Below are 25,341 nucleotides of genomic sequence, written 5' to 3' on the forward strand. Positions count from 1 at the left end.
CAAACAGCATACTTACAAATTACTCCCAAAGTCTGTAAAAATGAATGATGCTTAAATGACAAGAGTGAGAAGATTACCTGGTTTACTACTGGAAGGGAATTCCACGTCTGCATTTTCGGTCACTGAGAAGGAACTGCTGCTCTGACTCAAATTATCAGGTGGTTCAACTGGTCAGAGTGTTGGAATCATCACCAAAGGAAGCCAGGCTCATAACTTGTGGAAGATTTATCAGGAGAAAGGAAGGCAGCAGGTGCTATTAACAGCCCAAGATCAAGAGGCATTTATCACTGTTAGGATCCAAGGACTTAGTTGTAAGCAAAGCTGTAAAACAATCTAAGAGCCAACAAACAATTCAAGGGTCTTGGAAGTGCAACACAAAACTGTAAAAATGTCTGTTAAGCATTTTTCCATTCAACTTGTTCAGACAAGGTGTGTATGAAACTGGTTTTATACATATACTGTGGGCTTTCAAAAGTTATCTACTTTGACTGGCTAGAACTCTCTAGGATTCAACCACAAACCTTTCCTAGCACTATTAATTGAGATTCTTAAACTTAAAGTTAGACTTTGAAAACATTACTTAGATAGCTATAATTGTGTACCCACAAGTTATTTCTGGCCTATGGTGAAGACAAATCTATTACAGGGTTTTCGTGGTTTACAATGCTCAAATCACTACATAAACCACACTCCCCCAAATCATAACACTGCACCCACTTTTGTAACTTTAATAGTCATGTTGCTCCAAAAAAAGTAACCTTTCCAAGCTCTACATAATATACACAGGATTATCTATGTTTTTCAGAAATTTATTGACTTATATTTGTTATGTCAATACCAAATTCAACCAAGAAGAGTTCCTTACTTTAAATAAATCTGTTAGCTTTATAGAAATCCAGTCAACTGAAAAAATATGTTTGCCTCATTGTTCTAAATCTTCTGTCCCATCAAACATATTGTCCAAATTTATGTCAGTTTTAAATATTTACATTAAAGGAACGTGCAAGTTTTGAATATGGAAATATCTAATTGATCTGTTGTCAGGCCATAAATAATAGTAAATGGTGTGGAGTTTATCTATTAACAAAGAATTGATCATCACAGTAAATCCAAAGTTCTCAAAGATAATATAAATCTCTGTCCATGACATTTAGAGAAGAGTTATAGAGGTAAATAAATTATTCCCAGCAATGTCTATACATATCTGGATTCTGTGACCTAAGATAGATATAACATTTTCTTTGAAAGTCACTTCATTGTATTTTCTGTCAAGGATATGAATTGTAGCGGCTTTTTAAAATGTAGAATAAATTGTGACATCTGGAGTTCCTTTTTCATTGCAGATAAAGGCATATTTTTATTGTGTTAGAAGCGACTTGAAAACATACTGCAAATTACTTCTGGTGTGAGAGAATTGGCCGTCTACAGAGACGTTGCCCAGCGGGTTCCCGGATGTGCTACCTTCCTACTGGGAGGTTTCTCTCATGTCCCCACAAGCTAGAGCTGACAGACATGAGCTCACCCTATCTCGCAGATTCGAGCTGGCCACCTTCAGGTCAGCAATCCAGCCAGCACTAGGGTTTAACCCATGGCGCAGCTGTGGCTCCTACAGAGAGGCATCTGAAAGATCATAAAAGACCAGGAGCCTTACTTAGATGCACTCCGATATTGCATTCTGTCAAGAGCATGGTAATTTAACTTACAAATGGTGGGGGGAAGGAGCTTCCTGTACCCATGGAGATTTTTTATTTGATTTTGACCATTGGAAAGTTTATCCATGATACCTTCCTTTCAGGACATCCACTTTCATGTGTACGAAGTAATAGAAATGATGTTGAACGGATTAAGTTGTGCACATTTCCTCCAATCCCTATTTGGTTACACTACACAGATAAGGAATTCCCATGTACCATGATGGGATTCCTTTGATCCAAGGACCCAGAGCATAACACTAAAGTAACATCTGTTACCTGTACATTATTATATGGTTACTTTTCCTGACAGAGATGACAATTTTCCTGGAAATTTAATTCAGGGTAGTCAGCTGTACGGAAACTCCTATGGAAGAGAATGGTAATTGCTAAAAGTATCGTGCAAATATTTCTAAGACAGCTAAAATGTATTCTAGAAGTTTTAAAAATGCAAATTGTGAGTTGTTGGATTTTGTTTTTTTTTAAAAAGCCTCATTCAATCATTTCATATGCCAATGTTTCCAAAGAAGGAGGTCAGAGAGTACTTAAGATAGTAGTTTTACCTCTGTTGGGATTCTAACACAAATCTAAATGTAGCTATGCTGGAATGATGCTCCAATGTTAGTTTCATCATAGATCCCTACTGAGAAATTTCTCTCCACATTTTTTTTAAAATTATTTCCTATCATTGAACATCAATTCATTATAATATGATAAGAGCCCCCAGGGATGCAATGTGTTAAACCCTTGTGCCGGCAGGACAGCAGACCAAAAGGTCAGTGGTTCGAATCCAGGGTGTGGGGTGAGCTCCCATCTGCCAGCTCCAGCTTCCCATGGAGAAGCTGTTTCTGCAGGGGTGCGTGTGTGGGTTTCTTCAAAAACCATCTATCATCAGCTCTGCATCAGCACCCTGATGAATTGGTGATCTTCTTCCCTCACCAATTCTTCTCCAATGTCAGACTGCTTGCTCTCATTCTGAGAAGCAGTACAGAATCAAAGACATCTGCAGTTCAAACACTTATTTAATATATACAAAGATATTTACATAACAGCAAAAGCCATCGCTGGAAGCAGGCATTCTTTCTTTGCCACTCAGCACACACAGTTCAACTGATAAGAAGCACATTCCTTGGTCCAAAAGAAGTCCTGTCCTCCAAGGCCGGAAATCATGTCGTATTGGCCACAGCAGGCTGTCATTCAAACTGGCCTGCTGTTAACTGTTTCATTGCTGAAACACACACTTGCAAAACAGCAAAAACACTTGATTCACATTTCATACACACACAACCAAAATCCAACAGAAGCCTCCCACAGGATGGTCAAACATCCAGGCAATGCCATTGCAGTCCACCAATTCTCTCATACCAGAAGTGACTTGCAGCTTCTCAAATTGCTCCTGACATTAAAAAAATTATAATATGATGAAGAAAAAAGAGATCTTATTTGTCTTTGCTAAAAAATATTGGTTGTGCCTTCTCAAAAGGTGACTGATTTCATGTCAGTGTTTCTCAGCTGATAGACACCATTAAGCTGTTTTCCTACAAGTAGTACACCTAAATCATTCATTCATGTGTGTATTCACCTAGAGTAGATTTATTTACTACTTTATTTACTACTACTACTATTTTTGACTACTTGGCTGGTATCCTTTAATCCAAAATAGTCAGAGACTGGAAGTAAGAGAAAAAAGAGAATTAAAAGTAATATAATATTAAGGAAGTTGCCTTAAATATTTATTATTGTTTTGCAATATATAGGAAAGTTTCTGAACATCATTGCCTTCACAGATCATGTAATGCTCTATTTTTAAGGTCACTGGTAATATAGCTGTTCCTGTACCTAGTACTGAGTGTAAGACCAATAATAAGATTACTTAACAAAATTGTTTCCTATAACTTAAGAGAAGTATGGACACATAAAAAAACTTTAAAGTATATAATTATTATTATCAATTTTCTCAATGCATGACTCACTTGAATACTGAAGTAGCCAAAATCCATCTGCGTGAATGTTATAGTGGATTAAAATTATATGTCTTATTCACATATACTCAATAGCTAGGGATAGATAATATATGTCTTGATTCCAAATGAGTTCTTCTTTTTTGTAAAATTCAGAAATTGTTTTAGAGTTCAGCGTTTCACAACAAATTGAAGTAAGCAAATTTTCATAATACATTTGCTTGTTCATGTCAGTCTTATTGTGTTGTTAAATGATATATGCTACCCCAAAATAAATACATAAAGCAGTCTGGGTGGCTGAAAATGATGCATCAGTCTTTGGCAAGAGTATGTGCTTTATTTAGTTATCAAAATAGTGAGCATTACATTTCAAACTGCAGGAAACTAGTCTTTCCCCATAAACATTTACCAAGCAATCAGTCTCAGAGCTGTGCTCATTTCAGCAGAATACATATCAAATTAGAACAAGACAGAAATGATTGGCATGTCCGCTGCACAAGTATGACACACAAATCCATGAGACGTTCCATATTTTTATGGTGTAGTGGTTTGAGCATTGGGCCATGACTCTGAATAGCAGTTGTAATCCCCACTCAGCCATGGAAATCCACAGGGTAAGCTTGAGATAATCACACTCTCTCAGCATCTGGGGACGGCAAATACAAATCTTACCACAAAAACCCTATATATAATAAGTTTGTCTTAAAATAATAATAATAAGAAATAGTAATGTCTTAGACAACACATCAATAATAATGTCTTAAAGTAAATCCAACATGGGTGCACCTAGGATATTGTTATTGCTGCTTCTCATCTTTGGAGCCAAGGAAAATATACTTATTGTTTTGCTGGAAATAAGCAAATCACATTGGCAAGTTTACATGAGGGCAAGTGAAAGGTGAGTAGCCATGGACATTGTGGCTGTATTCACCCAAGATCCTCATTTTCTGTCAGGGATCCTTGTGGATCATGGGTATTGGAATCCTCCAAGGCAATATCAGAAATACCCTATAGACACAACAACAACAACAACAACAACAACAACAACAACAACAACAACAACACCAACAACAACCATGCTTTAATTATGTTCCACCCTATCTCCCCAAGGGGACTCAGGGCAGATCACGGTACACATACATGGCAAACATTCAATGCCGTTTGGAAGCAGGACAGAACAGAATAAGACAAAAGAAGGAGGCATGTAGTCTTGAAGTCCAGTTTTTGGTGCCTTGGAGGTTGAGGTTGTGCTCAGATTCAGTCACAGGGGGTGCTGTTGCTTCATGCTCTGTGAGGAAGAGCCATCAGGACTTCCTCCTTCCACCTTCCTCTTGGTCACCACATTTCTGGTCTTGTTATTTATGGTGTTGTAAAATAGCTCCCCCACAATTTGTGGTACCTAATTTCTCTACTTACAGCTTATATATCATCCAAGGAGTTATAAAGAGCCACCAAGTATAATCAAAGGCTCTGCTTATTCTTCTCACCGCACTGGCATGGAAGGATTTTTCTCTTGGCCTTGCATAACCACTTTAATGCCTCCTTTTTTCTGTTTTCATGAAGTTTGGGATGCTATGCACATCGCAATAAATGTAATTAATGGTTCAGTTTCTGCTATTATATAATATTTAAATCTTCCAAACAAGCATGAAACACTACTGTTAATAGTTTAAGCCTCACTTTACTACGAGAGCCCAGCATGCTTAATGGCAGAATGAGAAACAGACAGCAAAGAAAAAGTGTATATTATTCTTATGGTGTTACGCCTCCCTCCATCCCACAACTTGTGTTGATGTCTGCTGCATATCACCTTCTTTAAGCAAAATGCACAATCAGCATGACAGAACAAGATTTTCAGCAAAACAAAGTAAAAGTGTTTTTCAAAAGAAAAAACCCACCTGTATTCTTAAATTTAAGACCTGTGCAATATACTGTGTCAGCTTCAGACAACTAAAAGATGTCTTTGTTTTCTCATTGTTTTTTCTGGCTCTCCCAAGGGACTGATATTCATCTTTGTGTTGCTTCACAGATGGGATGTCAAGAGAAAGACTTTATTTGGCAGGCTGTAAAGGGATTCTCTTTGAATAAACAAAGAAATTCCCAGTAGCCTGAAATCAGACTATAATAGCTTTTCATGACAACTTTGGAAGAGACTAAAGATTTGTTTGAGCTGGTCAGCAGCTCTTAATTGCCTAATCAGTACTGGAGATATTACAAACCATTGATCAAAAACCTAGTAGTCTAGGGAGTTGATATTCCCCAAATCCATTGGATTTTTAAAAAATCATTTTTAAGGTTACAATAAGTTAGAGTCGATTTAAAGCCATATAACAATAACAAAACCTCTTTTAGACTTTCTTAGTGTCCTATTATGGTGCAGGGGGGCACTTTTGCAGGGTTTTTTTTTGTTTTTTAAAAGGAGCTAGGAAGGAAACCAACAGTAGACTTTTGTAGAGAAAATCTGAATTTTCATACTAAATACTTAAAAGGTGGGATCAGCCCAATTTTTATAAAAGGAAAGTGTTGGGACTTGAAGAGTCTTGAAGAGTAAAGTAAAGGTAAAGGTTTCCCCTGACATTAAGTCCAGTGTCACGACCCAGGCTGCAGAGCACCAATAACCATACACAGAGGCCAGAATCTAACTAATATCTTTATTGAAGGAATATATAAAGTTAATAAGAACAAGTGTAGAAAATAGTCCAGAAATAGACCTTTCAGGAAAGGTCAGAAATAGTCCAAAAAAGCAATGTCCAATAGGAAATATTAAGGTCCAAAGTTGTAATCCAATAACCGAAACACTCACTTTGCCAAGCAAAGTGAGGGGAGATGACAAGGTCCTTTAGTCCATAAAACTTGAGCGTGGCTAGGAAATAACTTGATACTTGAAACAAGGCTTGAACGTGGAACAAGGTAACTAGGAACAAGAACAAGGTCCGTGGAATAACTTGGTAAAATCCGTGAAACAAGGCAAGGATTGATCCTGGGAAACAAGGCTAGGTCCGCAGATAAACAAAGGCTGGGAAGCAAGGCGAAGGCTGGATAGCAAGGCAAGGCTTGGGCAGGAGCGAGGCTTGAATCGGAGCGCGCTGTCCAGACACAACTCGCTCCGTAGGCTGACGAATTGACTCCGCGAAGTTACTACGCGGGCAAAACACCTATATAGAGTCTAACTTTCTCACCGAAGCCGTTCTCTGGGAAACAGAAACGAAAGCTAAACTCCGAGACCAGATGTTAAACTCCTTAAAGATTCTCACGAGAAACAGTCTTAATTGGCAACATTCTTAGCTGCTATCCTCGCACTCCTGCGCGAAGCTGATTCCAAACTTCTCTGTTGTTTACAAAACTCCCGGCGCAAGAACACGGGAGAAGTAGGCTCTGGGGTTGTTTGACATACTTCTGGGACACAACTTTCTTGCAGGTGCAAGGTTCCCAGATCTGCCTGGGGAAGATCTGGCTGAGAGGAATCCAGTTCAGACTGGGAAGGTAAAAAACCCAAGTTTTCATCTTCAACAGGGATTACAATGTCCTGAGCAGGACTACAAGGCCCATGGGTCATCACACTATCCCCCTCCTCAAGGCCCCTCCCAAACTGGGGCCCTCTCCCCGAGGCGCGAGGTCGCGGCTTGGCGGGATAGGTCTGATGAAAGCGGCGGGTTAGATCAGGAGCATGGACTGTGGAGGCGTCTTCCCAAGAGCGTTCCTCAGGGCCAAAACCCACCCAGTCAATGAGATATTGTAGGCGGCGGCGATGAAAGCGAGAATCCAAAATGTCCTCAACCTCAAACTCCTCCTCCCCATTCATCAACACAGGAGGGGGGGCCGGTTGGTCTGAATCAGGACGCACACCATCCGCCGGAAGGAGCAGGGAACGGTGAAACACTGGGTGGATGCGCATTGAACGCGGAAGTTGGAGTTTGAAAGTCACGGGGTTTAATTGCGCCACCACTGGATAGGGGCCAATGAAACGGGCATCTAACTTCCGGCAAGGGCGGTGGGAGGGCAGAAAGCGAGTGGACAGGAAAACCCGATCTCCTACCTTGATTTCGGGGCCCGGCTGGCGATGTTTGTCAGCGTGGCGTTTATAGTCCTCCTTGGCTTGGTCCAGTTGCTGGAGCAAAAGTTGTTGCACCGCTGTGAGTTCCTGCAGCCAATCCTCTGCTGCGGGAACTTCTGAAGTTTCAATGACAGGGGGGAAGAAACGTGGATGGAAGCCGTAGTTTGCAAAGAACGGCGTTTCTTTTGTAGAAGCTTGAACTCCATTGTTGTAGGCAAACTCAGACAGTGGTAACAGAGAAGCCCAATTGTCCTGTTGATAGTTTACATAACAGCGAAGATACTGCTCCAAAGTGGCATTGGTGCGCTCCGTTTGCCCATCTGTTTGGGGATGATGAGCTGAAGATAAGCGAGAGTCTATGCCCAATAGTTTTTGTAGTGCCTTCCAAAAACGAGAGGTGAATTGAGATCCACGGTCTGTGACTAAACTCTTGGGCAATCCATGTAGTCTGAAAACATGTTGAAGGAATAGATCTGCAGTCTCTTTGGCCGTGGGAAGACCTTCACAGGGAATGAAATGGGCTAACTTGGTGAAAAGGTCCACCACCACTAGGATCGTGGTGAAACCACAGGAAGGTGGTAAGTCAGTGATAAAATCCGCAGAAATTATTTCCCATGGCCGAGATGGGGTAGGAAGGGGATGCAGAAGCCCTGAGGGCTTCTCCCTTCTTATCTTGGAGCGCTGGCATACTGGGCAGGTGTTGACATATTTTTCCACATCCTTGCGGATCTTGGGCCACCAAAAATCCCTTAGGATCAGATGCATGGTTTTAAATAGTCCGAAATGCCCAGCTGGTTTGCAGTCATGACACAGACGAAGCGCTTTCTCCCTGCCCGGTCCGGGTGGGATATAAACATGATTTCTATAGCATAGCAGTCCATCTTTAAGCGAAAAGGGAAAATGCAGACCTTGGCGAAGTTGGTCCTGCGCCCAGGCATCTGCTTGCTGACTAGCCCGGATTTCTTGAGCACAGATGGGTCCTGGAGTAGGGGAAGTTGAACCAATGGGAATGGATTTGGTGTTCCCCACCGTGAGCGTGGCAAAGTTCTCGGGTTGTAGCAGTTGGGATTCAAAGGTCTCCTTGCGTCCTGCAGCGTACTCCGGTTTACGTGACAGGGCGTCTGCTTGCTTGGTTTGGGCTGGAGTCACATAATGGATCTGGAAGTTGAAACGTTCGAAGAATAAAGCCCAACGTTGCTGCCTCTGATTTAGTTTGCGGGCAGTTCTTAGATGTTCTAGATTACGATGATCAGTGTGGACTTCAATGGGAAATTTGGCCCCTTCTAGCCAATGTCTCCAAGTTTCAAAGGCTGCCTTTATAGCCAGTAGTTCCTTTTCCCAAATGGTGTAATTCCTCTCTGGTGTGGTTAGTTGACGAGAATAAAAGGCACAGGGGTGGAGGTGATCTCCCTCCGGTTGTAAGAGTACAGCCCCAATTGCCACATCAGAGGCGTCCGCTTGCACCACAAAGGGGGTTCCAGGATTTGGGTGTTGTAGAATTGGCTGGGAGGTGAATAGTTTCTTTAGTTGCTGGAACCCTTTCTCTGCTTGATCAGTCCAGCGGAAAGGCTGCTTTCCACGGATGCAGCTAGTGATGGGGTCGGACCAGCGGGCAAAATCTGGAATGAACTTGCGGTAATAGTTCGCGAACCCCAAGAAACGCTGCACCTCTTTCTTGTTAGTTGGCGCCCGCCATTCCAACACTGCTGAGACCTTGGCTGGATCCATGGAAAGCCCTAGAGGCGAGATGCGGTAACCAAGGAAATCTACCTCTTGTAGATCAAAGGCGCATTTTTCCAGCTTGGCATAAAGTCCATGATCCCGCAATCGTTGTAACACCATTTTGACGTGGTTCTCATGTTCTGATTGTGATCTGGAAAACACCAAAAAATCGTCCAGGTAGATTATCAAGAACCTGTCTAGATAGTCCTGAAAAATGTCATTGACAAAATGCTGGAACGTTGCGGGGGCTCCGCATAAACCGAAATTCATAACTCGGGACTCAAATAATCCGAATTTGGTCTGGAAGGCGGTCTTCCACTCGTCCCCTTCCCTGATGCGAACTAAGTTGTAAGCCCCCCGAAGATCCAGCTTGGTGTAAACCTTAGCTCCTCGAAGCCGATCCAGTAGATCCGAGATTAAGGGCAGGGGATAGCTGTTCCGCTTGGTGATATTGTTCAATGCTCTGTAGTCCACCACCAAGCGTAGTTCCCCCGACTTTTTCTTCACAAACATCACTGGGGAGGCGGCTGGGGATTGAGAGGGTCTGATGAATCCCTTGCGAAGGTTTGTCTCTAGGAATTCCCTGAGAGCTTCTTGCTCTGGTTCAGTCAGGGAGTAGAGATGCCCTCGCGGGATCGGGGCCCCCTCCACCAAGTCAATGGCACAGTCATAAGGTCTATGTGGGGGTAATTTTTCGGCTTCTTTCTCATTGAATACATCCCAATACTCGGAGTACTTCTTTGGCAAGGTGATGATGGGTTCGGTGTCTGTGGCATGGCATACCTTGGCTACGAGGCAATGGTTTTGGCAGTACGGTGAAGCAAACTGCAGTTCTCTGTTGGACCAGGAGATGTTAGGGTCGTGGAGAGTCAGCCATGGAATTCCCAAAATCACAGGGAAATGGGGGACCTCGGTAACAAAGAAGGAGATCTCTTCCATGTGTTCCCTTATCCACATCCTGGTGGGTTCCGACCACTGACTTACGGGGCCCGTCTTGAGGGGGCGGCCGTCTATGGCTTGCACCACACGGGCATTCTTGAAATCATGATATTGTAATCCCAGAGAGTCGGCATACTCTCTATCGATGAAATTGTTGGTAGCTCCAGAGTCTATCATGGCGTGGATCATGACGGGTCCCCTTTTTGCTGACCATAAAGTGACCACGAGAAGGAACAGGACCCCGGTTGGCGGCTCTTGGATGGATTTTTTGACCGGGTTGGCGAGCCTCTCTACACCCGGTCGTTGGCTTCCCCCGCCGGCTGTGTACCAGTCGGCTCAGACGCCTTCGTCTCCGTGGAGGACGCCGCCGCAAGACGGGCGGCCGGCTTCCCTTTGGCTGGGCACTCTCTGGCGAAGTGGCCCCCGTTCCCGCAGTACCAGCAGAGGTTTAAGCGTTGACGACGGGCCTTCTCGGCGGCATCTAGTCTGGGACGCACATTGCCCAACTGCATCGGCACCTCCTCGCCTCCTCTGGGGTATGGGGTTGGTGGTGGGGGTCTCCATACTGGTCGTGGCTGAACGCTGGCGGGAGCGGGGGGATTTGCCCCGGCTCTACTGCCCTGGCCTCGAACCCACTGTTTCCTGTTGGCAATCATGACTTCAGCCCGTAAACATTGATCAATGAGTGCCTCGAGGGTCTGGGGAGGGTCCACCTTGGAGATTTCTTCCAGCATTTCAATGTTGAGACCCTCCCGGAATTGTCCTCTGAGGGCTACATCGTTCCAGCCGGTATTGTGGGCCAGCACTCGGAACTCGGCTATATACTGAGACATAGGTCTGTCTCCTTGGAAAAGGCGACGGAGTTTGTGACCGGCTGCCTCCAAATTGTCCTCGATTCCCCAAGTCTCCTTGAGGTGGTCCAAGAAGTGTTGCGCTGATCTTAGGTGTGGAGAGGCTTGGTCGAACAGTGCCGTCGCCCAATTGGCCGCTGGCCCGTCTAGAAGACTGTAAACCCACGCCACTTTGATGTCTTCTTGGGGAAACTCGGCATCTTGGGCCTCTAGATAAGCTTGACATTGGCGACGGAAAACATGAACCTTAGAAGCTTCTCCAGTAAACTTGGTGGGCAACGCCATGGCCGGGAGGCGGACTCCGCGCTCCCGCAAGCCCTTTATTTCTCCATCCTGGGCGTTGAGTCTGTCGCGGATGCGATCCACCTCTTCCTTGTCGATGGTGTAGGTAATCGGCTGGCCGCTCGGCCCAGGTACGTCTCCGGTGGACATTCTGGCCGAGGTTAATTGGTGCTTAGGGTGGCGGAGTCAAACTGTCACGACCCAGGCTGCAGAGCACCAATAACCATACACAGAGGCCAGAATCTAACTAATATCTTTATTGAAGGAATATATAAAGTTAATAAGAACAAGTGTAGAAAATAGTCCAGAAATAGACCTTTCAGGAAAGGTCAGAAATAGTCCAAAAAAGCAATGTCCAATAGGAAATATTAAGGTCCAAAGTTGTAATCCAATAACCGAAACACTCACTTTGCCAAGCAAAGTGAGGGGAGATGACAAGGTCCTTTAGTCCATAAAACTTGAGCGTGGCTAGGAAATAACTTGATACTTGAAACAAGGCTTGAACGTGGAACAAGGTAACTAGGAACAAGAACAAGGTCCGTGGAATAACTTGGTAAAATCCGTGAAACAAGGCAAGGATTGATCCTGGGAAACAAGGCTAGGTCCGCAGATAAACAAAGGCTGGGAAGCAAGGCGAAGGCTGGATAGCAAGGCAAGGCTTGGGCAGGAGCGAGGCTTGAATCGGAGCGCGCTGTCCAGACACAACTCGCTCCGTAGGCTGACGAATTGACTCCGCGAAGTTACTACGCGGGCAAAACACCTATATAGAGTCTAACTTTCTCACCGAAGCCGTTCTCTGGGAAACAGAAACGAAAGCTAAACTCCGAGACCAGATGTTAAACTCCTTAAAGATTCTCACGAGAAACAGTCTTAATTGGCAACATTCTTAGCTGCTATCCTCGCACTCCTGCGCGAAGCTGATTCCAAACTTCTCTGTTGTTTACAAAACTCCCGGCGCAAGAACACGGGAGAAGTAGGCTCTGGGGTTGTTTGACATACTTCTGGGACACAACTTTCTTGCAGGTGCAAGGTTCCCAGATCTGCCTGGGGAAGATCTGGCTGAGAGGAATCCAGTTCAGACTGGGAAGGTAAAAAACCCAAGTTTTCATCTTCAACAGGGATTACAATGTCCTGAGCAGGACTACAAGGCCCATGGGTCATCACATCCAGTCATGACCAACTCTGGGGGTTGGTGCTCATCTCCATTTCTAAGCTGAAGAGCCGGCGTTGTTCATAGACATCTACAGGTCATGTGGCCAGCATGACTGCATGGCGCACCGTTACCTTCCCGCCTGAGTGGTACCTATTGGTCTACTCATATTTGCATGTTTTCAAACCGCTAGGTTGGCAGGAGCTGGGGCCAACAGCGGGTGCTCATTCTGCTCCCGGGATTTGAACCTGGGACCTTTTGGTCCGCAAGTTCAGCAGCTCAGCGCTTTAATGCACTGTGCTACCAGGGACCCCTTCTTGAAGAGTATCCGTCTTTAAGTACCAGTTTTGGGGAGGAGATGGGATATCAACAATTATTATACTCTGAGAGAGAAAGAAAGGTTATTTAATGACACTATGTAACACCATTTTGTTCTTGGGTTTAAGTCTTTAAGTACCAGTTTTGGGGAGGAAATGGGATATCAACAATTATTATACTCTGAGAGAGAAAGAAACGTTATTTAATGACACTATGTAACACCATTTTGTTCTTGGGTTATATATGTCATTTCCTAATTGGTTCTATCATAAAAACATGGAAAAGGTTTATAAAACTCCAAACATTTGTTTTTTTGAGACATCCTGTAGCACATTATGCTATCGTTTTTAATGAATATTTCATTGATTCAACATAGTTTGTGGCAGCCAAAATAACACCCAATGTTTCTGGAGTATAGCAACTACTTTCAAAGTAAGTACCATATAATTAAACAGGAATAACACTTTCAAACCAGGAACAGACTTTTTTTTTAATTTTGTGATATAGTGTAATGAGTTTAAACAATTTCCCTTCAAATATATAAGTTAGGAACACTTTTCACAGTATGGCTCAGGACTCACTCCTGCTACTGAGCAGATTTTGGAACTGACCATGATCAACCATAACACAAAGGAAGTTCTGCACAAAACAAATTTTTGAAAAGACTTGATTTAGGTGTGAGCATTCTATTCTAGATTGTTTCCAGAAGAAATGTACATGTACTTTCTAAGCTCTTGCTTTTTAAGTAGGAAAAATATGAAAGAAAGATAAACACAAGCAAAATTAGAATCCAGTGTGAAACTGGAGGTTAATGAAAATATCCTATGTATAGCAAAGTATGTGTCTATGTTTTTATTTGACATTGAGTCCTCTTGGTTAATCCCAAATAGAAGTAGTTCAATGAATCAGCAGCTGACTTGTCTGTCAGCCATTTAAAAAATCTCATTGTTTCAATCTGTCTTCTCTTTGTTAGGTTAATAATCAGATTCAGCCATTAATGTGGGTTTTATAAAACCAGGTGCATTGTGGACATTTAGAAAAGGGGGTTAGCATCCGTTGAAAACCTTGAACTAAGGAGCCTAAATTGTGGTTCAGAAATTAAGGTAGTAATTGGAGGATACTGCCTGAATTTTGTACACTCAGTTTAAACTTGTCAGAAGAAACCTTTTGGCTGTCAAGCCACTTCAGAAATATATGTTGCATTTTTATTACAGGACCACATATATATGAAGGTACATTTGAGTTGATATGTGATCAGAATTTTTCTTACTTAAAAAGAAATTACACAGATTAAATGTAGGACTTTTAGCTCCAGTTGGTTTTCAAATATCCAGTGTCACTCATTCTTTTCCCCCCTAAAAATGGGACTGCATGTAAAAGTGTGTGTGTGAATGTTTTTCAGACATTAAAACCCCCAAATAATTGCTGGAATAATAGATATGCAAATAATAATTGGTATGTGGATTTGATTTTATAAATTTATGATAATGTGTCCCTTTCTCCTGAAATTGGAGCAACAAACCACACAGGAATATAAATATTTTTGAGGCCAGGGCTGAGAAAAAGTAGTTGTTCTATAGTGAGTGATTACCACAGACTTATAAATGTTAACTAGAGCAAAACATGATCGTATGAGCCTATATTGACAAGTTGAAATTTGTTCAGAAGATGTTTGCAATAGTAAAATTTCAGGAAACCTTGTTCTATGAGGAGCAGGTTAGGGAGCAGCATATATTTGGCCTGGATAAGAGACAGTTAAGAGATAACATAATAAACCATACTCAAACATTTGAAAGGATATGATATTAAAGGTGGAGCAAGCTTATTTTCTGCTTCTTCAGAGAGTAAAAGTTCATCTACACGAGCCACAAAATCCAAGGCCGATCTGGAGCATTGCTGCTTCAGACCTGCCCTGGTGTTTGAGGAACTCTTCACATATTCCATCCCAAAATCACATTGACAGCAGGGGCAGAATAAAGAACCTACTGGATGGTCATTCATACCTGGGATATCCTTTGTCACTGTGGTTGCTGGCCATGGAGCTCTGAAGAGTTAATGACAATTGCCAGATGTCTTTGCTGACATTAGCATAGGTGCTTAATGACCTGAGAAAAGGAAGGGTTTTCCATTCTTTTCTTAGGTCATGAAGTTGCTTTTGATGATGTTAATGAAGGCACTCGGTAATGACCATGAGGTCTCCAGAGCTCCGTGGTCAGCTGCCTCCATGACAAAGAATATCCCAGGTAAATTGCACCCCCTTTCCCCTGTCCTGCAGAGTGCATGGAAAAGGGGATAGTTCCACTGACTTGTGTGGACTGTGGACTGGTTTGAATTAAAACATGTCCAGCTGTCCAAACCAATCCTGAAGAACAAGGTTGTATTCCCTGAATTCTGACAACATGACATGAACCCACATTAACCAGATTTACCCTGTGTTATGGACTGATGTTGATATTCACAGGTATACATGTGTGCATGTATGTGTGAGCATGTACATACATATTTTGATGTATTCTCATATTATTATAAATGCCTCCAATATTGTATCAAATGAATGCATGTTTATCCCTAAGGATGCATGTTTATTTCAATGCATACATGAGTATTTATAAGTGAATATCTGTGTTGCTTGTTTTTCTTTTGATGTTTTAATCTAGCTTCAGTTTTTAATGTAGAGCAATTCAAATGTTTCAAATACACACAGATACAAATCTTATATTTTTACTGAATTGTACCCATTGAAACTATCAAATTTACTTCTGCATTGATTCGCCATTAAACAATTCATTAAGATATGGGAAGACAATTTTTTTAAAAAAGTGCTCTTTTCACAGAAAACAGCATCTTCTGTGTAAAAAAAACCCCACATTCTTTTCTGCATAGAAAATTGAGTTCTCTGTGTAGAAAGTGTAATTTTCTAAAGAAAATTCCCAGATGTGAATTTTGTAGAAATTATGTCCAAGTTCTGAATAGTTTCAAAAATTAAAGTTTTCAAAGAAGCACTTGTCTATATTTATTAGGGGTTTTTTTTCTCTTTTGAGATTTTTTTTAAAAAAAATACATCTCTTGTTGTTTTTGAATTGGGATTAAACAACAGGATTGTGGCCAGAGTTTAGATTATATTGGTGTGATTGTTGAAATATGAAATACATACAGAATGTTATGAAGAAGGCTTTGAACTGTCTGCTGTCTCTGCTACCATTTTATTTCTTTACTCATTTATTTCACGATGTGCCACCATTCTTCCAGAGTGAGACCCAAAGGAGTCTCTAGTTAATTCTTCTCTTTTCTTGGAATGCTTAAAAGTTCATTCTATTGGTAATTAAATAATTTTGAGTTTTGACCAGATGGGAAGGGCCACTTAAAGTGCCCTCATTTCAAGAGCCCAAGTTCTTTAATTTTTCTGTGGTATATCAGACAATAGAAATAGCTATAACACATGGTTGTGCTGATGGAAACCTTAAAGTCAAGATAATGTGGTAACTTATAGCATAAGGATCTATTGCATTGATGCATATCGTTTCAAGTGAGACATACTGCAGCAGAGATGTCTTGGGATCCAGTAGGGTAGCTTTATTTCTTGACAAAGTTTCCTTTCATTGCCATTCCAACTACTACTTTTGTTGTCCTCCACTGCCAACCTCTCATGTGCTGACAGTTTATTTCAATGCTGATTTTGCCTATGTATTCATCAATTCAATAAAAGCCAGCTGGGATTGTATTACTGCCTTCTATGACTCATGTCTTTGAACAGTGCTTCTAAGAAAGCTATACATTTTATGTTGATGGACAGTGCAATCGTAAAGGACTGATTCTGTGAAGGAAAACGAGAGAACTAAGATTCACAGCCCATGGTTTCCATGTTGTAGGTACTTGATGCATCTGTTTTCAGTAGACAGGGATGACCAGTTCTCAGGGCTAAAGTCATATTTTTTTTCTCCCTGGGCCCAGAAGCAACACACATACATTTTCCTTCCACTATGCTCCCATCAACATATAAATCCTTGCTCTGCCATGAAAGTGTACTCTGATCCTGGGCAAATCAAATTTTCTTTCTCGAGGTTGCCAAGAAAAATCCTGATAGGCTTGCCTGTTGTTTGCTTCCTAGCCAATTCATTATGGCAACCCTGGGCCCTTTCCTTTCCTAGTGAGAATTGTTGAGTTGCCCCCAGTTTATTTAAGTGGCTGAGCACAGATTTAAATCCTTGGATTTGCCATATATTGGGGGAAAAAACTTGAAGGCACACAAAACAACAAATCTTCCTACCACCTAAAGTCATTCTCCTTAAACTATTTAGTCTAAAAATCATCAGTATTGTTCATTTTAATCTCCCACCCCCACATCCCACATTCACCTTTACACCTATACAACTTTTAAAACAATTGTTTTAGAGCTTGTGTTATTTTTAAAACAGAACATCATTGAAAGCAAATTACTTTTATCTGTTTGTGGCTTTTGTTTTGGGAAGATGAAAATTTGAGGGTGAGTGGTTGTCCTTAAGTCTTTTGAGTGGAATAGCATATACCCTGCTATAGTGCATAATTTATACCCATTTACATCCTCTTAAAATTTTCAATAAATTCCAAATAATATGTAGCATCATTATCCTATAAAACATCACTAGCTTTTGAAATAAATATTGAAAAATCATGCTTCATGTTGTTATGAAGGTGAAAAGCACAACTTTAAATTGTCATGACTGTTGCAGACTTTCAAAATTAACTTCAATGACTTAGATAAAATTAGAGCAGCTTTTAAAATTAGCCAGGTGCTGACATGGATGCTGTCTCTCAAAGGACTCTTAGAAACGTTGATTGTTCACTGAAGTTTAAAATCTGTGATGAATTACTAACTTTAAGGCTGGTGGAAGCTGAGTTTCCTGTCAAAGCAGATTTGCAAATTGAAGATGAATCATGACCCATAAACCATATAGTAATCTAAAATTGTAGTCTGGGTCATAAATTATTCCCCTTAATGAATTTTAAGGGGTACTAAAATAAAATAAACAAATAAAAGACTCAAAGAAAGACTTAACTAAACATTGCTACATTTGTTAAGGTTGGTGAATTGATTTGACCTTTAAAGTACTTAATCTAGTTGAGTTGCATTTAGTTCAATGGAAGTTAAACTCTAATCTCTCATTTAAGTGCAGTTGTTATGATTCAGTAAAAACATCCTATTCAGTTAATGTTAATTCTGCAATTCGAATTTCTTTGCTTGGTAGTAAGTGTATGTGGTAGTTCTAAATATGAATGTGTAGGAATGGGACAAATTAATACACAAAACTTCAAAGTTAGTTAATTCTTTTCATCCTAAAAATCAGTTGGAATGGTCACTGAGACCCAACATGAAATTGTTTGTAAGGAAATGGGCTCCTTTTATTTTCTTTATTTCTTGACTGTTCATTCTTTCCTTTAGACATGAACAGTGGTTTCACATATTTAGTGGAATTGACTTTTTAATTCTTACCCATCTTTTTGCACTGTCACACTCTAATTCTAATAGTTGATATAGCTTCAAAATAACTTTGTAGGTTGAGGGCTCCCTATCCTCCATTTTCTTACAGGGAGTAAAATGACAAATTGGATATTCTGCTTTTATTGGCTCCTACCACTTATACCACCTTTTTATTAAGGTGTCCCATTTTTAAAAATTATTTTATTTGTTATATTGAATGGTAACGCCTAGAAGAGGAATAAAAGTTTTGGAAGAATAATCATTTTCAATTCATTCCAATGTTGAATTTGCTTATCAATTTGTTTCCATAATGGATCATAGTTTATTCGTATTATATTATTTAAATATTTTTGGAAAATAAACTCCCTAGTATTTAAGCTTCTTCCCCCCCCCCCCCCCCCACCCATATCTTATCCCCAGGATTGTTTTGATTTCTTTTAACTCATGCCAGGAAAGACTTTTATGTCTCTGATTTTTCAAGATTTATTGCAAGACTTGGTATCTTTTAAGTTATTTTATTATATTTACTCATTCCCTTAAGGATTTCCCTAGTGTCCCTAATATTATCATGGCATCATCAGCAAATAAATCAACTTGAATTTATTCCCTGCCTAATTTAAATCCTTTTATTCTTTTTTTCCCTTTTTCATTAAATTAGCTAATGGTTCTATTGCTATGACAAATAAACTAAGCGAGAGAGGATGCCTTTTGATCATGATAGTTCTTGATTTGAATCCATTGACAATTATTTCTGCCTGATGATTTTTATATACTTTTGTTATTACTTCACAAAATTTCTTTCCTAATTAAAAGTTTTCCCAGACTTGGGATAAATACTGATAGTTTATGGAGTTGGCTTTATAGACATTGAATGTTAATATCAGTAATTTCCCTTTTCTTAATGTTGCTTGGTTGATTACATATATTACTTTCCTGATTGGATCAGCCAGCATCCTTTTTTAAAATCAATTCATATTGGTCTTCTTCAATTGGAATCTCTTACAGTAAGTTAGCTAATATCAGGGTTGTTGTATGTTTTCCGGGCTGTATGGCCATGTTCTAGAAGTGGAGTGGTCAAGCCATACATACATCAAGGGAACCACTGACTGCATAGGCAAACTGATGAAGAAGCAAAACCTACAAACACAAAGAAAATCCAAAAAATGCTATGATCAGCGAAGGACAAGAGGGATCCTCTCACCTCTGCAGGAGTCTACCGTATACCATGCAGCTGTGGACAAGTCTACATAGGGACCACCAAACACATTGCCCAAACATGAGTCAAAGAACATGAAAGTCACTGCAGACTCACTCAACCAGAGAAATCAGCCATAGCAGAGCACTTGATGAACCAACCTGGACACAGTATATTATTTGAGAACACAGAAATGCTTGACCACTCCAACAACTATCATGTCAGACTACACAGAGAAGCCATTGAAATTCACAAGCATGTGGACAACTTCAACAGAAAGGAAGAAACCATGAAAATGAACAAAATCGGGCTACCAGTATTAAAAAACTAAAAAATCAGAACAGTAAATAAGAAGCAACACTCTGAAAACAGAGGAGTTCCAGACATGGGAACCAGGGGCAGCTAATGACTCTGAACAAAGGATGCCCCCAGGCAGGAAGAAGCCAGGAGATGAAGCTATTCCATGCTAATTAAGGTGATTAACTACAACATTCACACTGGCTTCCAACTGACAGAGTTCTTCTCTCACCTTAGACTTTCCACAGATATATAAAAACCTTCCTTGCTTAGTTTCTCCATACCTCACAACCTCTGAAGATGCCTGCCATAGATGTGGGTGAAACGTCAGGAGAGAATACTTTTAGAACATGGCCATACAGCCCGGAAAACATACAACAACCCTGTGATCCCGGCCATGAAAGCCTTCGACAACACATTAGCTAATATCTTTGTAATAAATTATAATCTACACTGCATAATGTAATTGATCTGTATGAATTGGGGTTTTGTATATCACTATCTCATTGAAAAGGATTAGTACGTTTGGGATGTTTTCAGCTTGAAAAGTATTATAGGAGTTTGTGGTGAGACCATCTGATCCAGGAGATGAATTTGATTTAAGATTCTTGATTACTTCCTTGATTTCCTCAGTAGTTATTTTCCCTTTGAGTAGTAGTTGTGATTGAGGGTCTGGACATTTTGTTATAATTCCCTTTTCTCTTTCTATTTCTTTATTGGTTTATAACTTTTCATAGTATCTTGCCATGATTTTCTTTAGCTCATCATTTTTGAATCTTAGTTCAACAACAAAGTCTAAGTAATTATAGTGTTGGTGGCATTCTGTTCCTGGTTTGAAAGTGTCTGTTCCTGTTTCATTGTGTACTACTTACTGTGAAAGTACTTGTTGTACCCCAGGAACTTCATTTTTCTGCCACAAATTTCATTAAACATGTGAGGGACAAAGTTTCTCTTCCCAGGACAATTTTTTTGACTTCTACTCAAGTGTCACCTTCTTTTTAGGAACTGACCAATCAAGAACAAACACCTAAAACCCGGAAACAAACCCAGATAAAAAGTTCAATGATTTCCGATTGCAGGGATATACAGATATGCGAAGATCCAGATATTCTGCTAAAAACCGCTATATTCCTGCACCTGGAAATCTCATGTTTTTTGCCTTTTGTAATGATTGCTTCTGGGTTTACATGGAACAGTATCTGGCCACCCTCTTGATTGCTGCAGGAGCTCCTGGGATAAAGGTACTGTCTGGATGGGCCCTCAGCTTCAAATGTCAAACACATCCATAGCTTGGGTTCAGCCTCAAGCTTGCCAAGAACCTTAAAATTATGACAGTGACAGTAGTAACAACAACACAAGTACAGTGATTCTTTAGCACGTGCAGTACCATTTTGTTTCATGAAGTGACACTGACCTGGTACTTGAGTATTCTTTATCTAAAATGCTTGGTACCACAAAAGTTAGCCAAGGGATAGCTTCAAAATGTGTGGGTTTTCATGTTCAGATTTTGCATGTGTCTTTTCTGGGTCTGAGAGATGCAGGCTGAATAAACCTGTATACTAGCAAACTCTTGAAAGAACATGTTTTTTCATACATTCCTAATCAGAGTAATTGGTGGAAATTAAAGTATCTTCTTACCTTCAAGAGAACAACTAAAAGTTGTATCCATTCATTCAAACTGGTTTAGTGTTAGTTGTATTGAGAATAATGGTGTGAGTTGGCATTAGGAAGAAGAAAATCCTTAGCACACAAGTAACAATTCTATGGCAGTTAAACAGGTACAAACATTTACATTTTAGTGTTGATATGGCAACAGGATTTCCATGGCTTTTGTGATCAGATATTCTAGATACCTAAAGTCAGTTGTCTGAGCTTTACAAAAGAAGAAAACACAACCGGTAAGAGGCACAAAGCAATTCTTCCACTTTCTCAGCCCCTGGTTCAGTCCTAACACTTGAGTAAATTAACTTTAGAAGCAGGAATTCATCTACTATATCCAGCTAACACTGCCTTACCTAATAATGTTCTGGAAAGTGGCTTGACTCATCTCTGACCTACATCCTCATAGCAATAGTGACAGTAGTACTGCATGTGCAAATAAATTACTTGTCTTCATCATTTTTCAGGCATCTTCCTTGGATAGCTCATTCATTTTGATCAGATATATGTTAGCTAGTGAGCAAGTCTAGGATTTGTTCTGGGTAACTAATCCCAGAAGTTACCATCATAGGCCAACATTTTAATGCTGCTTTGCCACACTCTCGTTCCAGTGTTTGAAAACTGGGAAAGGTTTGAAATTTCCCAAGCAATCAATTTAAACATTAAGTGTTTTGAATTGGTACTGTCTTCTGCAAATGTTACAAATGAACACCATACTTTTCAGAAAAGTCTCTGCACTTGATTAGTTCATTACTTATATGCTTTTAAGAAATGGGAACATCATTCCATTATTAAGGACATGAAAAATTTAAAGTACAGTCCTGTTATCACTTTGCATTCAGTGCAATATTCCATTATTGTCACAGCTGACTGCATATCAGGAAAGAAAAATAAAAGCCCTCATCAAATAAATTATTCAATTAAAATGCATCCATGTTTGCTGAATGGTATTTTCTTTGAATAGCAGGCAAGTAACTCTAATTATTGAAATTAACAATGCAGCTGATGAGGCTGGGAATAATATGAGCAAAAGGAAGGAGATTGTATCTCTATTTAACAAAAATTGCTGGGGCTAGCTAGACACATGTTCTGTGCAGGACATAAATTAGCTCCAGCTGGAATGGAAAACACTGTTTGCATAACTGCTGCAACAATTCATCATTTGGGGGGGGGAGTGGAATCTGGATGAACTTTGAATTCTGAATTTCTTTTCAAATTCATCAGAATTTTTGATTGGAGAAAGAAGTTCAGAAGTACGTTGGCAGCAACTTTTGAAGACTAGAAATACCAAGGCAACATGACATTTATTCTGTATCTCTTGTTATTTACTTTTAGTAGATCTAAACTTTTACTATTTGCCTGACTTTGGTTTCTGAGAACAAAATACTCTTCTACACAGGGACATAATGCAGCTCAGAACTGCCATTTTTGAGTTACGTTGAAGCCACACAAGGGTGTCCTATGCCATCTCAGTGGTGGGACACCAGCTTGACAGCCCAGCCATGCTAAATCAAGTTCAGCAGGGTTGGACATGGGCTTGGTTCTCACCCTTCCCACAACCCCAATTTTCTGCCAGAGAAGACAGAAAAAGCATCTACTACATACCATGTGACCAGCAAAGGACCTTGAAAAGAGACAGTCACATGGTTCAGAACCAAAAAAGGGGGCTTTTATCTTGAGGTAGGTGCTTTTTCTGCCTTCACCAGGGAAAAATCAGGGATGCAGAAGGTAGGAACGAAGTGCCATCTCACTTGCTCAGGCTGCATGAGCCTGAGGCTCATGGGATGTCTGTGGAGACAGTGATCCCGCCTAAGGATCCAGGATGGTTGTCCTGACTACTCCAACATGGGAGAAGGTTTGAATCAAGCTGCAGGATTCAAACCTTCCCCTGTGTTTCTTTAACCCAGGGTGCAACAGGATTAAGTGGCTTTCCCCAAGATAAATTGCACTCACCTATGTCCGTTTGTGGGTGCATGCAGACTAATGTGCCTCTATACGCTGCATTATTTGGCAGTTTAGATGCACCAGAAGATGGGTACTGTGCTATTTTGCTTGTGTTTTGGAACAATTTGGATATGATTACTGAATGCATTTTTTGAGAATCCAGCCATATTTCCCCTCTGTTGCTGGGATATCACATTTCAATAACATATCATTCAAACTATTGTCCAATTGGAAAAATGGCTTCATGAACTTTGGCTGCTCTATAGCAGAAGCAGGAATGCTTTGTAGTAAACCACATCAAAGTATATTTTCATTAAAAATACTTAAAGGAATTAATTGATTATAATTTGTTGTCTGACATATTTTTGGGCACATACACAGAACCAAGTTCAGCAATGCACAGGAAGCAATTATTTTGGGATAATGAACAATGGTCATACCTAGCTGGCAGTGGCTTACACTGATTTGCATATTTCCTACCTCCAGTCTTCCACCAACTAAAAAGAGAATATAATATTTTAGTAGGGCAGAAGAAACAGCAATATGAATACAACACTTGGGCTCTTTTCCTGAATGTTTCATTGAATAATAATGTAAAAACTTTACTTTGGTTTCTATATCAGGAGCCCTACTTTTTCACTCTAGAGCTGTGTAATTCCATCACAGGTATGGGAAGATCACTTTAGATCTATAATTTACCATGACCAGTGGCCCTCATCCAGCTTTTGAGATACTCAAGGATGTTATTTTTCCAGTCTCTTTTGTCTGGAACCCAATGTCTGTTGATAGGATTCTTGATTTAATAACCAACTTAGGAATGGGAAAGCCCTAGACATTTACTACATTCCTGCTGAATTCATTAAAACAAATGAACAGTGATAGGCACTTTTACTAGTTGCCCTATTCACTGAGATAGGTAAAATTTTACCTTTTACATAGGTAAAATTCCCACTAGTTGGAAGCAAGCCGTTATGGTCCCAGTTTATTAGAAAGGACTACCTAGTAGGCTTGATCGATCCACGAAAAATTTGATTCTAAACTCGTTGCAAAACTAGAGGGGGGCAGCGTTTCGTTTCTGAAGGTATTTCCGAATTTTGCCCCCCAAAAAATTCGAAATTAACGAAAATTCGTTATCTTCAAAATTAATTCGTTAATGGCGGACGCGCATGCGCAATTCCCAAAAACAGCACAGAGGGAGAGGACTTTACAGGACTCTCCCACCCTCATTTTTGAGTGATCTTCTTCAAACTTGGTACAGTGGTAGAACACATTTAACACTGATAGCTCACCAAAATTTGGAACGTTTCCCTTATCCTCTGATTTTTGGCGAATTTTCATAGCTTTTATAATAAACCATTTTTTAATAATTGCAGAAATCTGTTCCTGGTTTGAAAGTCTTATTTCCTGTTAAATTGGGTTGTCTTTACTGTGAAAGTCATTGTTCTACTTCAGAAACTTTGTTTTTGTGACTGAAACCTTGTTAAATTGGTGTGTGTGTGATATATACTGTGTATATATATATATAGTCCCTGCATATGTGTGTGTGTGTGTTTGTGTGTGTGTGTATATAGGTAAAGGTAAAGGTATCCCTTGACGTTAAGTTCAGTCATGTCTGACTCTGGGGGTTGGTGCTCATCTCCATTTCTAAGCCCAAGAGCCAGTGTTGTCCATAGACACCTCCAAGGTCATGTGGCCGGCATGACTACATGGAGTGCCATTACCTTCCCGCCAGAGCAGTACCTATTGATCTACTCACATTGGCATGTTTTCAAGCTGCTAGGTTGGCAGAAGCTGGAGCTAACAGCGGGCACTCACTCTGC

At 40.4% G+C, this 25,341-nt stretch overlaps 1 protein-coding gene and 1 non-coding gene across 5 annotated transcripts in view; both read left to right on the forward strand.

Moving 5' to 3' along the window:
* sorcs1 (sortilin related VPS10 domain containing receptor 1) overlaps positions 1 to 25,341 on the forward strand; it is a 597,151-nt gene that overhangs the window by 375,842 nt on the left and 195,968 nt on the right. The gene's annotated exons all lie outside the window — the stretch shown is intronic.
* On the forward strand, positions 4,083 to 4,188 carry LOC134298143 (U6 spliceosomal RNA). Its single transcript, XR_010005094.1, has one exon. It is a non-coding gene; the product is annotated as a U6 spliceosomal RNA (small nuclear RNA).

The sequence above is a fragment of the Anolis carolinensis genome, chromosome 3 (genome assembly GCF_035594765.1).
Source record: "Anolis carolinensis isolate JA03-04 chromosome 3, rAnoCar3.1.pri, whole genome shotgun sequence".
Lineage (NCBI taxonomy): Eukaryota > Metazoa > Chordata > Lepidosauria > Squamata > Dactyloidae > Anolis > Anolis carolinensis.